Here is a 15790-nt window from a genome sequence, read left to right on the forward strand (position 1 = left end):
CTACGGAGACGGAAGAAGAACGACTTTCTCAGCGGCGTGCTTCGCAATCACCAGGCTTAAGCAAGCTAAGCCACGGCCGTTTTCTTTGCATGTGTTGTGCTTATCAGTGGGATAATAATACTTTGATTATTGTATTGCTTAAACAAAATTACTTATAAAGCAGCACAAAAAACAACAATGCCGCCGGTGGGATCCGAACCCACGACCTCCGAATATCGCATCCGGTGCTGTACCAAACGAGCTGCAGCGACGGCTGTCCAATCTGCTGGTGTCGTGGGTACTTATATTTATTTGGTCTAAAATAACCGTGAGAGTGTTCACCAGCGCCACCCCCGTCCATAGCGGCGGGCGTAGCTCGTCCTGTAATGCCGCGAGTGTGACGTGGAACGTCGTCTAACGGTGAGAGCAGAAACTGTGCGAGTGCCCTCTTATGCTACCTATGGCATCAAGACTGCAAGAACCGAGACCCTCGTTAAGCTATTAGCAGACAAGGTAAATGAAATGAGTTGCTCGTTTTGACAAACATATGAAGGGAGCCAAGTTTCACAGAAACCAAGGTGCATAAGGCAAAGTGTAAGTTTTTGTGTGTGTTGTGCTTATCATTGGGAAAATATTACCTAAATTAATCTATTCCTTAAAGTAAAACCTATAAAGCAGCAGAAAATACAACCATGCCGCCGGTGGGATCCGAACGAACGACCTCCGAATATCGCGTTCGGTGCTCTGCCAACTGAGCTACAGCGACGGCTGTCCAACATGCCGGTCTTGTAGGTGTTTATTTTTATGGGGTGTAAGCGAACCTTGAGAGTGTTCACCAGCTCCACCCTCGTCCATAGCGGCGGGCGTAGCACGTCCTGTAATGCCACGAGTTTGACGTAGAACATCTACTAACGGTGAGGGCGGAAATAGTGCGAGAACCCTCTTATGCTACCTATGGCATCAAGAATTCCGTAACCGAGAACCTCGTTAAGCTGTTAGCAGACAAGGTAAATGAAATGAGGGGCTCGTTTTGACAAACATATGAAGGGAGCCAACAGTCACCGAAACCAAGGTGCAATAGGGGAGTGTACAAATTTTTGTGTGTGTTGTGCTCATCAGTTGGTTAATTATACTTAGATTAATCTATTGCTTAATGAAAGTTACTTATAATGCAGCAGAAGAAACAACCATGCCCCCGGTGCGATCCGAACCCACGACCTCCGAACATCGCGTCCGGTGCTCTACCAACAGAGCTATGGCAACGGCGGTCCAATCTGCTGCTCTCGTGGGTATTTATTTTTATTGTGTGAAAGGAAACCTTAAGAGTGTTCACCAGCGCCACCCTCGTCCGTAGCGGCGGACGTTGAACGTCCTGTAAAGCCGCGAGTGTGACGTGAAACTTCATCCAACGTCGAGGGCGGAAACTGTGCGAGAGACCTCTTATGCTACCTATGGCATCAAGACGGCCAGAACCGAGGACCTCGTTAAGATATTAGAAGACAAGGTAAATGAAATGAGGGGATCGTTCTGACAAACATGTGGAGGGAGCCAACAGTCACCAAAACCAAGGTGCGTAGGGGAATGTATAACTTGTTTGTGTGTTGTGCTTATCAGCGGGATAATAATACTTTGATTAATCTATTGCTTAAAGAAAAATACTTATAAACCAGCACAAAAAACAACCACGCCACCGGTGGGATCCGAACCCACGACCTCCGAATACCGCGTCCGGTGCTGTACCAACTGAGCTACAGCGACGGCTGTCCAGCCTGCTGCTCTCGTGGGTATTTATGTTTACTTGGTGTTATCCAACCTTGAGAGTGTTCACCAGCGCCACCCTCGTCCATAGCGGCGGACGTAGCATGTCCTGTAATCCCGCGAGTGTGACGTGGAACATCATCTAATGGTGAGAGCGCAAACTGTGCGAGAGCCCTCTTATGCTACCTATGGCATCAAGACTGCCAGAACCGAGACCCTCGTTAAGCTATTAGCAAACAAGGCAAATGAAATGAGGGGCTCGTTTTGACAAGACAAACATATGAAGAGAGCCAAGTTTCACAGAAACCAAGGTGCATAAGGCAAAGTGTAATTTTTTGTGTGTGTTGTGGTTATCATTGGGAAAATATTACCTAAATATTATATTCCTTAAAGTAAAACCTATAAAGCAGCAGAAAATACAACCATGCCGCCGGTGGGATCCGAACGAACGACCTCCGAATATCGCGTTCGGTGCTCTACCAACTGTGCTATGGCGACGGCTGTCCGATCTGCTGCTCTCGTGGGTATTGTTTATAGGTATGTTTGGTATGTCGTGGGTATGTTTATTGGGTGTAAGCGAACCTTGGGAGTGTTCACCAACGCCACCATCGTCAATAGCGGCGGACGTTGCACGTCCTGTAATACCTCGAGTACGGCGTGGAAGTCGTCTAATGGCGGGGGCGGAAACTGTGCGTGAGCCCTCTTAAACTATCTATGGCATCAAGACTGCCAGAACCGAGACCCTCGTTAAGCTATTATCAGACAAGGCAAATGAAATGAGGTGCTCATTTTGACAAACATATGAAGGGAGCCAACAGTCACCGAAACCAAGGTGCATAGAGGAATGTGTAATTTTTTTGTATGTGTTGTGCTTATCAATGGGGATAATAATACTTAATCTATTGCTTAAAGAAAATTCCTTATAAAGCAGCAGAAAAAACAACCATGCCCCTGGTGGGAACCGAACCCACGACCTCCGAAAATCGCGTCCGGTGCTCTACCAACAGAGCTATGGCAACAGCGGTCCAATCTGCTGCTCTCGTGGGTATTTATTTTTATTGCGTGAAAGGAAACCTTAAGAGTGTTCACCAGCGCCACCCTCGTCCGTAGCCGCGGACGTTGAACGTCCTGTAAAGCCGCGAGTGTGACGTGAAACTTCATCCAACGTCGAGGGCGGAAACTGTGCGAGAGACCTCTTATGCTACCTATGGCATCAAGACTATCAGAACCGAGACCCTCTTTAAGCTATTAGCAGACAAGGCAAATGAAATGAGGGGCTCGTTTTGACAAACATATGAAGGGAGCCAACAGTCACCGAAACCAAGGTGCATAGGGGAATGTATAATTATTTTGTATGTGTTGTGCTTATCAGTGGGATAATAATACTTTGATTAATCTATTGATTAAAAAAATTACATATAAAGCAGTACAAAAAACAACTATGCCAACGGTGGGATCCGAAACCACGACCTCCGAATATCGCGTCCCGTGCTGTACCAACTAAGCTACATCGACGGCTGTACAATCTGCAGCTCTCGTGGGTATTTATGTTTATTTGGTGGAAACTAACCGTGAGAGTGTTCAACAGCGCAACCCCCGTCCGTAGCGGCGGACGTAGCACGTACTGTAATGCCGCGAGTGTGACGTGGAACGTAACGGTCAGGGCGGAAGTGTGCGAGAGCCCTCTTATCCTACCTATGGCATCAAGACTGCCAGAACTGAGGCGCTCGTCAAGCTGTTAGCAGACAAGGTAAATGAAATGAGGGGCTCGCTTCGACAAACATATGAAGGAAGCCAACAGTCACCGAAATCAAGGTGCATATGGGAATGTGTAATTTTTTATATTTGTGGTGCTTATGAATGGTATAATAATACTTACATGTATCTATTGCCTGAAGAAAATTACTTACAAAGCACTAGAAAATACAACCATACCATTGGTGGGGTCGGAACCAACGACCTCCGAATATCGCGTCCGGTGCTCAACCATCCGTGCTACGGCGACGGCTGTCCAATCTGCTGCACTCGTGGCTATTGTTTATTGGCATGTTTGGTAGTCGTGGGTATGTTTATTGGGTGTAAGCGAACCTTGGGAGTGTTCACCAGCGCCACGAACGTATGTAGCGGAGGACGTAGCACTTCCTGTAATACCGACAGTGTGGCGTGGAAATTCATCTAATGGCGTGGGCGGAAACTGTGCGAGAGCCCTCTTAGCTACATATGGCATCAAGACTGCCAGAATCGAAACCCTCGTTAAGATATTATCAGACTAGGTAAATGAAATGAGGGCTCGTTTTGACAAACATATGAAGGGAGCCAACAGTCACCGAAACCAAGGTGCATAGGGGAATGTATAATTTTTAATATGTGTCGTTCTTATCAGTGGGATAATAATACTTAGGATAGTCTATTGCATAAAGAAATTTACTTATAAAGCAGCAGAAAAAAACCATGCCTCCCGTGGGATGCGAAGCTACGAGCTCCGAAATTGCGTCCGGTGTTCTACGAACTGAGCTACGGCGACGGATGTCCAATATGTTGCTCTCGTGGGTATTTATGTTTATTGGGTGTAAGTGAACTCTCAGAGTGTTCACCAGCACCACCGTCGTCCATAGCGGCGGACGTAGCACGTCCTGCAATGCCGCGAGTGTGACGTGGAACGTCATCTAACGGTGAGGGCAGAAACTCTGCGAGAGCCTCTTATGCTACCTATGGCAACAAGACTTGCAGAACCGAGATTCTCGTTAAGCTATTAGCAGACAAGGTAAATGAAATGAGGGGACCGTTTTGCAAACACATGATGGGAGCCAACAGTCACTGAAACCAAGGTGCATAATTCAGTAGAGTGGTGAGCTGGGCGAGTCGGTACATGAGTGCAGAGAAAAACCAGCGCAAAAGACCGAGACATAGAACATGAACACAGGACGACGCTGGACTATCGACTGCATTTGTTTCAGAAACGATCACATTTATACCCATACAGTATCAAACCGCGCTTTCGCACACATGACAGATTTTCAAGAAAAAGTAGATTGCAGCATCACTGGCAAACATCAGGACCGCAATCATTGTATGACACGTCACGTTAAGGAGTTCCAAAATTTAATTTCTTTATCTAATAGACTCACCGTCGTGTCTCTTACACATCGATCTGCTTCTTTAACAATATGGTATGCCTCTTGAATTTCGCGTTGACACTTGGTTTTACCGCGTTCAAAAATTCAAGCCTTCTTAAAGAGTGGAGTGCATTTGTGCTTCCTGCAATGTTTAGGCAAATTCGCCCCGTCATCTGTGGAAAGCGACCTTTCATGTTCTCTGAGCCCGGTGTTAAGACAGTGGCCGGTCTTCCCAATGTACATATTCCCGCAGGATAAAGGTATGCAGTTCACTATCTGGGTGGCACAGGTGACAGTGGGCACGGCGGAGGCGTTGGAACCATGCGGCTAACAAATCCGTTCCTGTTTTTTGTCCAGGCCGTGTTTTTCGTGAACGTGGAACCCACATCACAGGGAGCGTACTACGACAGCCCTGGAAATTGGACCGACCATCGTGTTTCCGGCGTGATTTCTTCATCGGAATGCATCGCGAAGACCAAAGTGATAGGACTGCGCAACTGGACACCACTACTGCCTGCGCATCGCACGCCACCATCGACTACGTCACCAGTCACAGCGCATAAAAGAGAAGCTTCTGCCCGGTTCGCGACCAGTGGGCACGGCGGAGGCGTTGGAACCATGCGGCTAACAAATCCGTTCCTGTTTTTTGTCCAGGCCGTGTTTTTCGTGAACGTGGAACCCACATCACAGGGGGCGTACCACGACAGCCCTGGAAATTGGACCGACCATCGTGTTTCCGGCGTGATTTCTTCATCGGAATGCATCGCGAAGACCAAAGTGATAGGACTGCGCAACTGGACACCACTACTGCCTGCGCATCGCACGCCACCATCGACTACGTCACCAGTCACAGCGCATAAAAGAGAAGCTTCTGCCCGGTTCGCGACCAGTGGGCACGGCGGAGGCGTTGGAACCATGCGGCTAACCAATCCGTTCCTGTTTTTTGTCCAGGTAAGAGACAAACAGTCTGTTTACTCTTACCGCAGTGACAATGTGTGCCTACTGCTTTTGCCGTGCCCACGGTCGTTAGTTACGCTCTTTACAGCAATGTATCATTGTTTTGTTGACGTGCTTGCTATGTGTGGTGACGTAGAACCAAACCCAGGTCCCTCTACACAGGAAATGCTGCAAACAATAATGGAAGATCTTAAACAGCTGAAACAAAATACAAGCTCTACTAACGCAGACTGTCTGCTATCGAAAAGAAGCTAGACGATATTTCCGCAACGGTTACTGACTACACCTCTAATGTAGAATCACTGGAAAAAACTGTCGACAGTCTACTTATGAAAGTAGACGACCTAGAAAATAGAAGCAGGCGGAACAACCTAATTGTGTTTGGCGTTAAGGAAACCGAGGACGAAACGCCCCAAAACCTTGAGAACACGGTCTGCAAGGATGTTCTTCTGAACCGGTTGAAAATTTCGGATGTGGCTATTGAACGTATCCACAGAATAGGAAGGCCGGCTGAGGACAAATGCAGACCGGTTATCTTTAAGCTAGTTGACGGGAGGGTCAAGGAGAGAATTCTCAAAAGCTGTAAAAATCTGAAAAACACAGGCTATAGTATATCCGAGGACTTCTCCCCTCGCGTTCAATCAATACGAAAGAAGCTTTGGGAAAGTGCGAAAGAGCAAAGGTTGAAAGAAGAGAAGGTCATGCTCAAGTTTGACAAAATTAAAATAAATGGCGAACTGTATCGATGGGACGACGCCTGCAATGAAAGAGTTCCCTGCGCTTCAAAGTGATGGTCTGTTTCCAAACCCGTGTCCGCACAGAGTAACACACAGAGCTCAGGAGCACTAAGAGCACAGCCATCTTTGAATTCCTTTTCAATGCTTAATATTAATACTAGAAGCATAGTAAATAAATTCGACGAACTTGAAAACCTCCTCTTCACACACGATCCTGACGCCGCTGTTCTAACAGAAACATGGCTTCATGATGCAATTCCGAATGATGCAGTTATCACATCCGAGCAATACGAAATCGTTCGTCGCGACCGCACTTCAAGAGGGGGCGGTGTCGCTATTCTGATAAAGAAAGGCATCGACTATACGCTGATACCGCATCACACCAACACTGAAATGGTCTGGGTTGTTCTCCGTCTTTTTCAGCTTAGTCTTTTAATAGGTGTTATTTATCGACCACCGAATGCTGATACTTCTGTACTGGACAACTTGCACGACTTTTTAAATGAACATACAAAGCGCTATAGCCATGTTATCGTATGCGGCGATTTTAACTTGCCAAACATCAACTGGGATTCTCTGTGCGCTCAAACTTTGTGTGCTAACTCGGATGCTTTGCTCAGCATAGCTTTTAATTATAACTTAAACCAGGTTGTTCAGAAACCTACGCGCATTACAGCAAATACGAGTTCTCTTCTTGACCTGGTATTTATATCAGACCCTGTTAGTCAATTGGGCTTTTCGACAGATGTCTTTCCCGGAATATCAGACCATGAAGCGGTGCTCTTTAAAAGCGAATTGATGCGACCAGTAATTGTTCATCAGGAAGGAAAAGCGTTTCGCGACTTTAACAATGCTCAGGATGAAAGCGTTCTAGATCAGCTTGAACTGACGTATGAATCCTTTGCTAAAAAATACACTGATGGGCGTACAAGTGTGAACGACTTGTGGTTAGAATTCAAAAGTACGGTTCATCAATGTATCAACAAGTACGTGCCGCTTAAACATAAGAAGCTGAAAATGGCGTGTCCCTGGATAACACGCGAGATCATACAGTTAAAACGTCGCGTGAAGCGCTTATCAAGGTCAAGCAATAAAGTTGGTGGTGCTTTGCCGGCTCTTCGGGCTGAACTGCGTTCAAAAATAAAATCTTCACGGTACGACTTTTTTAAAGTCAAGATGCACAATTTTCTAAAAACTGACCCCCAAAAGTTCTGGAGGCATCTGTCACAGAAAAAAGACCCGGTTAACAAACTTCTCCTTAACAGCACAGTTGTTACCGACTCCCTCTGCTTAGCGACTGCCTTCAATGAGCACTTTTCCTCTGTATTCCTGAGTAACAGCAACTCAGTCTCCGAATCTCGAACTAGCCATTTCAATCTGCCAGACCTAATTATTAACGAGGAGGGTATTGTTTCGGCTCTATTGCAGTTGAACACAAAAAAATCCTCTGGACCAGACGATATTCCTAAAGCTTTTCTGTACAGATATGCTGAGTGGTGCGCTAAATACCTTTTCATTATTTTTACTGAAAGTCTCAGGACAGGACAAATTCCAAGCGATTGGAAAACAGCAAAGGTGATACCCATTCACAAATCAGGAGACAAGCTTTGCGTGAAGAATTACAGGCCAATTTCTTTGTTATGTACGTCCAGTAAGGTGTTAGAATATTTTATTTTCAAGCACATAAGTTCATTCCTAGAGGGAAGCGGTTTTTTTATTGAAAGCCAGCACGGGTTTCGGCAAGGCTTGTCGACAGTGACGCAGCTTATTCATATCACAAATGAAATTATGATGTCACTAGACAATAATGGACAGGTAGATTTAATTTTCATTGACTTCGAAAAAGCGTTTGACCGGGTATCGCATGGCAATCTTTTGTTAAAAATAAGGTGGTGTTTAAATAATCGGCAAGTAGTACAATGGTTAGATTCCTATCTTACACAGCGGCATCAGTTTGTTCAGATATCTGAATCTCACTCCACAAAAGCGCCGGTACTTTCAGGAGTTCCCCAGGGCTCAGTCCTTGGGCCGCTTCTCTTCCTTATTTATTTGAACGACCTGTCCTTCAACTCACACATACGCTGTCGGTTCTTCGCCGACGACTGTGTTATATACCATAGTATCACATCAGTCGAAGACCAGACACTCCTAGCCGAATACTTAACAGCAGTTTCCAGCTGGTGTTGTACTTGGCAAATGGGTATAAACAGTTCAAAATGCGGAAAAATGACAGTAACACGAAAGAAACAACCGCTACAATGCACATACAAAATCAATGGCCTTCCGATCAACTCAGTGACTCAGGTGAAATATCTTGGGGTAACCATGACATCCAACCTGAACTGGAGCGTACACATCCTGTCCATTGTCTCAGCAGCGTCCAAAAAACTTCGATTATTAAAGCACCGCCTAAAGCGTTGCACGAGCAAAACTAAACTGACAGCATACACATCACTTGTGCGTCCAGTGCTCGAATACGCCGACGCTGTATGGGATCCGCACACAAAAACGGATATAAAAAATCTTGAAGGCGTCCAGAGGAAAGCACTCCGGTTTATTTACCACGCTTATGGTCGGCAGGTCTCGGTGTCTGATTTGCTCAACAGATCTGGGCTTCCCACTCTTGAATCCCGTCGCAAGCAGCACCGACTAAAAATGTTGTTCAATATCAAACATAATAAAACAAAACTGAATTTTCAGAGTTACATGCAATACAACACAACACGCCCCACCCGTAACAAACACGAAAGGACTATCTTGATGCCACGATGCCGAACAAAAGCATATTCTTGTTCCTTCTTTCCACGCACCATTTCCGAATGGAACCGACTGCCAAGCGATATCACCAACCTGGTATCTTCAGAATCCTTCTTGTCTGCTGTTTCGGCTCATGTATCGCAGTAGCGTGTCTAGTACACAGTGTATTTCGGTTTCCTTGTTTTTATTCTGTTCACTTAGACTGTTTGACGTCGGATGATTTGCCTGTACTTTTTTTTTGTTGCTTCCCGTTGGTCTTATTGAATTTTGTCCTCGTACTGTAATCGCCCTTTGTCGCTGTTATTTTGTTGTTACCACTTTGTAATTTTTTTCCTTTGTGCACTGCTGCCCTGACCGCCAAAGGGCAGTCGGCAGTATTTATGAAATAAATAATAAATATTTGAATTCATGATTGATTGTGCACTGTGAAGTTTTATTTTTCTATCGTCAATTCTTCTGCACAAACCGGACAGCTTTCGCGGGGCAGAGAAGACTACATCGACGCCGTGCCTACTAGCGACCTTCTTTATGTTGTGCGAAAGTGCGTGCAAGTAGGGCATAACTTCACACTTTCCTTTGTCCTTCCTTTCTTCTATCACTTAGGTTTCGTTTTCATTTTTTTAGAAGCTTTTGAGACAAACCTTTTATCACATGCATAGGAAAGCCTGCTTCTGTTAGTCTTTGCTCTTGCTGCAGAAAGCTTTCTTCTACAGTATGGAAGCAGCTTTTTTTTAGCGCGTTAGTGAGGCATAAGGCTGCAATAGCCCTTTTGGTAAGTTTGCAGAGGGAGGAGCTGTAATGAAGTAAGACTTTCTTGGTTCGAGGGGCGTAGGTTCAGCAAAGGTGTCCAATGAAGTCAGAAGTTAAAACGAGTTCTAAAACTCTAATACGATTCTCGCCCGGTAATACATGGGAAAACGTCAGTGGGCTAGAGCACGAAATAAAGCAATCCAAAACACTGCAGTCGGTACTCCAGCGTCGTTCTGTGTTCCTGTTTTGTGTCTCCGTCTTTTGCGCTGGTTTTCTTTCTGCAAGGTGCATAGTAGAAAGTGTAATTTTTTTGTATGTGATGTACTTATCAGGGGAATAATATTACTTCGATTAATCTATTGCTTAACGAAAAAACTTATAATGCAGCAGAAAAAACATCCATGCCGCCTGTGGGATCCGAACCCACGACCTCTGAAAATCGCGGCCGGTGCACTACCAACTGGGTTATGGCGACGGCTGTCCAATCTGCTGCTCTCGTTGGTATTTATGTTTATTGGGTGTAAGCGAACCTTTAGAGTGCTCACCACCGCCACCCTCGTCCATAGCGGCGGACATGGCACGTCCTGTAATGCCGCGAGTGTAACATCGAACGTGATCTAACGAGGAGGGCGGGAACTGTGCGAGAAAATTTTTTGCTGCCTATGGCATCAAGACTGCCAGAACAGAGACCCTCGTTAAGCTATTAGCAGACAAGGTAAATGAAATGAGGGGCTCGTTTTGACAAACATGAACGCAGCCAACAGTCACCGAAACCAAGGTGTATAGGGGAATCTTTACTTTTTTGTATGTGTTGTGCTTATCAGTGGGATAACAATACTTAGAATAATATACTGCATAAAGAAAATTACTTATATAACAGCAGAAAAAAAAAACATGCCGCCGGTGAGATCCGAACCACGACCTCCGAAAATCGCGTCCTGTGCTCTGCCAACTGAGCTACGGCGACGGCTGTCCAATATGCTGCTCTCGTGAGTATTTATGTTTATTGGGTCTAAGCGAACCTTGAGAGTGTTCACCACCGCCACCCTCGTTCATAGCGGCGTACGTAGCACGTCCTGTAATCCCGCCAGTGTGACGTGAACGTCATCTAATGGCGAGGGCGGAAAATGTGAGATAACCCTTTTATGCTACCTATAGCATCAAGACTGCCAGAACCGAGACCCTCGTTAAGCTATTAGCAGGCAAGGTAAATGAAATGAGGGGCCCGTTTTGACAGACATATGATGGGAGCCAACAGTCACCGAAACCAAGGTGCATAATTCAGTAGAGTGGTGAGCTGGGTGAGTTGGTACATGGGTGCAGAAAGAAAACCAGCGCAAAAGACGGAGACACAGAACATGAACCCAGGACAACGCTAGACTATCGACTGCATTTGTTTCAAAAACGATCACATTTATACCCATTCAGTATCAAACCACGCTTTCGCACACATGAGAAATTTACAATAAAAGGTAGATTGCAGCATCACTGACAAACATCAGGACCGCAATCATTGTACGACACGTTACGTTAAGGAGATGGAAATCTAATTTCTTTATCTAATAGACTAACCGTCGTGTCTCTTACACATGGATCTGCTTCTTTAACGATATGGTATGCCTCTAGAATTTCGCGTTGACTCTTAGTTTTACCGCGTCCAAAAATTGAAGCCTTCTAGAAGAGCGGAGTGCACTTGTGCACTCACTGATCTCTGATCCTGATCCTGGAAGCTACGCACCCACTGCCCGGCTCCTACCTGTCGGCTGGCTGCAGTTCCTGCCTAAGCCGCATGGGGCACACTGGACAGTGGAACTCTCCAAAGCTCGGGCTGCCGCATCATCGTCGCCAGCAACGAGTCTACCAGCTATAAAGGAACAAGCACCTTCGGCGCAATCCTGTGGGCTTGGTGACTGTGCTAGTGCACGGACCACTAATCAGTTCACTCTCGCTATGCAGGTTGGTGAACCTTACGTTATGTTTGCCAAAAAACGAGTAATTATTGCCTGGTACAGCTGTCGAGCCCACGGTACTGTGTTACTATTATTGCTGAATGTGTTGATGTAATCCACTCGCTACTACTCCAAGCTGGAGATATTGAATCTAACCTTGGCCCTTCTACTGAAGCCCTTCTCGCGGAATTGCATAGTCTGACTAGCGGCCAAGTGAAGGTAATTGCAGAAATACAAGGCCTAAAAGCTCAACTCGGCAATACTGACAAAACAATAGGGAAATTGAACGAAAGACTACCAGATCTCGAAAATCATTATCAGGCATTGGTACCACTGCGGAAAGCAATTGAAATCATGCGCATTGACACAGAGCGCACTGCCTCTCGAATTTCGGAGCTGGAAGCCCGTATGGATGACGCCGAGAACCGTTCGAGGCGGAACAACCTAATCTTCTACGGCATCCCCGACCCCTCCTCCTCGGAAACATTCGCGGAGACAGGGCAGTTGGTCGCAAACCTTTGCCGGGATAATTTACAGTTAACCTTGGAACCAAGGGATTTAGAGCGTGCGCATCGCCTCGGCCGTCCCTCAGGTGGTCGCTGCCGGCCCATAATAGTAAAGCTTGCATCACACATGACCAAAGCTGCAATATTGTCAAATGGCCAGATGCTTAAAAGGACAAGTTATGGCATCGGTGACGATTTCTGGCGCCCAGTCCAAAATGCGCGTAAACAACTAATTGCTTTTGCGAAAAGCAAGAACAAGCCATTTTCCGTCCGTTTCAAAACTCTGTATAAGAACCAAAAGCGTTACGTTTTTGACAACAGTACTAACATCAAAGAATTATCATAGCAGACGAAGCACCAAAAAAAGAAAGAAAAGAACCGAGCATATGCTGTCTCTAGCGATGCTCTTTCACTTTCTGCAGTTTACACTACCATCCGCAGTTTTCGTCAAAAACGGGAACGTATATCTAGCATTGTATTGTCATCTAGCAGTAATCTACTAATACTTACTGAGACGTCGCTCACTGACGACGTGAGCGATACTGAAGTGCTATCGGACCTACCGAACTTTCGTGTCTACCTCAATGACCGTGCATCTACGCGCGGTGGTGGTGTACTGATTGCATTCCACGAACGATTGTCGTGTGCAGTCATCAATATTCGGTCACAGCTGGAAATATTATGGGTGACTATCCAATCACGCCCACACACCGTACTACTAGGCGTTTGTTACAGACCTCCCCACACTACTTCCAAATTTTGCAACCAGCTTAACCAAACCATGTGTCAGCTTATTGCTGCTCACCCAAATGCACACATACTACTATTTGGCGATTTTAACTTCCCGCAAATAGACTGGCACACTGACAATTTGTGTTCTTCGACAGGACTAGCCGAAGCCAGGAACTTCCTCGATATCTGCCTCAATTTTAATATGACCCAGCTGGTTTCTGAAGCAACACGTGTTTCACAGGATACATCCAATATCTTAGATCTAATATTAACCAACAACCCGAAAGCTATTCGTACATCCATTATCTCAAGGAAATAAGCGACCACAAAATAATTCATTCTGGCTTTTCTTTTCGGCCAACAAAGTGCGAATTGTACAAGAAAACGATACAGTTGTATGACAAAGGCGATTATGAAGCGATTAATGAGGGCCTTTGCACATTTTTTCCCACATTTAAGACAACTTTCCACCACCATAAAGTTGACGCCAATTGGACACGTTTTAAAGAAAAGCTGAAAGAATTAACCGATAAATTTGTACCTAAAGTAAGTTTCAGAGCCAGTCGTCACAAACCATTGTTTACGAAAACATTAAAAAGGCTTGAAAATAAAAATAAACGTCTGTTCCGGGTTGCAAAGGTTAGAGATCAACCAAAAGCATGGGACAAATATTATGAAGCAGATAAATACTACCTTTCTACTCTACATCAAGCAAAGCACTCTTTTTACCACTTAGAATTTCCCAAGCTTCTAAAAACTAATCCCAAACAGTTTTGGAAAACACTGAAAGACGACGACCCGCGAGAAATCGTACTCACCAGTGACCTGAATGAAAGGATTACGGACGTAGACTGTGCGAACATGTTCAACACCACGTTAGCTACTGTCTTTTCTGTAGAAGGGACCGCACCCCCATGTTTACCTTTGCTTGACTATCATTGTGACATGCCAGCGATAAATTTTTGTGAAACTGGAATTTAATCCATAATATAAAATATTAAATTATCATCTTCTGCTGGAATGGACGAAATTAATACCAAAATCTTGAAAAACACCAAACACAACGTCTCACTTTATCTCACCCTAATTTTTTCACAGTCACTTTCTTCAGGAGTCATTCCCGACGACTGGAGGATAGGGAAGGTCGTTCCTGTTTTCAAGTCAGGTAGCAGAAATTCCCCACTAAATTACCGACCTATCTCTCTAACAAGCGTCCCCTGTAAAATCATGGAGCATGTGATCTACTCCCTCATAATAAATTTCCTTGACAGTATTCACTTTTTCCATCCTTCACAACATGGCTTCCGAAAGGGGTTGTCATGTGAAACACAGCTTGCAGTTTTTCTACATGACATCCACACTAACCTGGATAGTAACATACAGACTGACGCGATCTTTCTTGATTATGCTAAAGCGTTTGATAAAGTGCCTCACCAATGATTACTTGCGAAACTCTCCCCGTTAAATTTACATCCTACTGTCTTAACATGGATTGCAGAATTTCTTACTATTCGATCGCAGTACGTTGTTATAAATAATCGCCTATCTACACCGGTTCCAGTAACGTCAGGCGTCTCCCAGGGATCGGTTCTTGGCCCGCTCCTATTCTTAATCTATATCAACTACTTACCTTGGCATGTATCCTGTAATATGCGCATGTTCGCGGATGACTGCGTTATCTACCGCACCGTACTTAACACTTCGGATCAGATAACCCTACAAAGTGACCTTGCTAATATTTCAGAATGGTGTACCACTTGGTTAATGACACTAAACGTTAACAAATGAAAAAGCATGTCGTTCACCCGCAGCCATAACCCTCGGACGTTTGCGTACACAATTAATAATGTCACTCTTGAATCAACTGACACTTTTAAATACCTCGGTGTCACTGTATCAGACGACCTCAACTGGCGTACGCATGTGCATACCATCATTTCAGCTTCTAACAAAACTTTAGGTTTCCTAAAACGTCATTTGCGGAAAGCCCCAAATCACGTAAAATTACTTGCCTACACATCACTTGTACGACCGAAACTAGAATAGGCCTCAGCAGTCTGGAATCCTCATCAAGCATATCTCATCGACGCTCTTGAAGCGGTACAAAACCGCGCCGCTCGATTCATCCATTCGTCGTACTCATATGACGTAAGCGTCACGTCACTGAAATCACTATCTGGGCTTCCGGACCTCGTTTTACATCGGCGCATCACTTCCCTCTGTCTTTACCACAAATTATTTTACAGTCCTATCCTTCATCAAGCATCATATATCACGCCCGCAGCTCGCATATCATACCGGACGACCCACTTGCTGCAAGTTTCACAACCACGCTCACGAACATCAACATTTTTAGCCTCGTTATTTCTTCGCATGGCGGCAGACTGGAATGGCCTCCCTGCTCGACATAATCTGCCCATCCGCATTTTTACTACATGTTACTGATCATCTCCAATTACATTGTACATGATTTTTCCTTATATGTGTTGTTTGTATTTACATACGTGTATGTTGGTCTACATAATAGGCTTTGATATGTGTAAATACAT

The 15790-nt window shown here is 45.1% G+C and overlaps 1 pseudogene; it reads left to right on the forward strand.

Moving 5' to 3' along the window:
- Positions 1–12004: 12004 nt before the first annotated feature.
- LOC144119495 (uncharacterized) lies at positions 12005–12855 on the forward strand (annotated as a pseudogene).
- Positions 12856–15790: the final 2935 nt, after the last annotated feature.

This window comes from Amblyomma americanum, chromosome 2, assembly GCF_052857255.1.
Source record: "Amblyomma americanum isolate KBUSLIRL-KWMA chromosome 2, ASM5285725v1, whole genome shotgun sequence".
Classification (NCBI taxonomy): domain Eukaryota; kingdom Metazoa; phylum Arthropoda; class Arachnida; order Ixodida; family Ixodidae; genus Amblyomma; species Amblyomma americanum.